Raw genomic sequence first — 799 nt, forward strand, 5'->3', positions numbered from 1 at the left:
AAGAACCAAAGAAACCTAGAGCAAGAGAAACGGCCCGACAGAGGCAGTTGGAGACAAGACAAGAGCGAGAGGCCATGTGCCCGCCCCTCTCTCGGCCGCAAGGACTCGCGAGGGAAAATCCAGGCGCTCACACTCTCGCACTTCTCCCAAACCTCTTTCCCGGGAGGCACCTCAAGGAAAGCGCTCTCGGACTGTGACACCATTTGCATATTGTGAGCGGAAGGGCGTGGGGGTGGGGGAATAGCTAAGTGAAACGTAAGTATGTGGGCGTATATAAAATCATTAAAAATAAGCGAACTTGAAAGGTAAGCAGGTAGGTTTATGTAAAATGTGAGTAAGTAGGTGTATATAAAATCATGTAAAATACATGAAACGTAAGTAAGTAGGTGTATACAAACATATTATAAAACCTGAAATAACAGTAAATAGTTGTATACAAAATAATTGAAAAACATGAAACATAAGTAACTGGGTGTATTTAATATAATTAAATCAGGAAACATTGTAAGTACGATAATAATTATTGCAGCAACAGCCGTACTTATAAGGATGATACTATTATAATTGAATAGCTACTAATGACAGAAGCTTCAAAAACAGTAACGATACCAACAATAGCAGCAACTCGAATAGTAATAATCGTTACGACCTAAAAAAAAATCTAAAATGACTAAAGACTTCATGATGCCACGAATGATGAATCAGAACACATCATAATGTAAATATCAGCAGAAAAAATAATGACAGTAAGAAATGTCCGTTACCTCACACCACCACGCCCTTCTAGAGGCCTTCGCAA

Source organism: Penaeus monodon, chromosome 24, assembly GCF_015228065.2.
Source record: "Penaeus monodon isolate SGIC_2016 chromosome 24, NSTDA_Pmon_1, whole genome shotgun sequence".
Lineage (NCBI taxonomy): Eukaryota > Metazoa > Arthropoda > Malacostraca > Decapoda > Penaeidae > Penaeus > Penaeus monodon.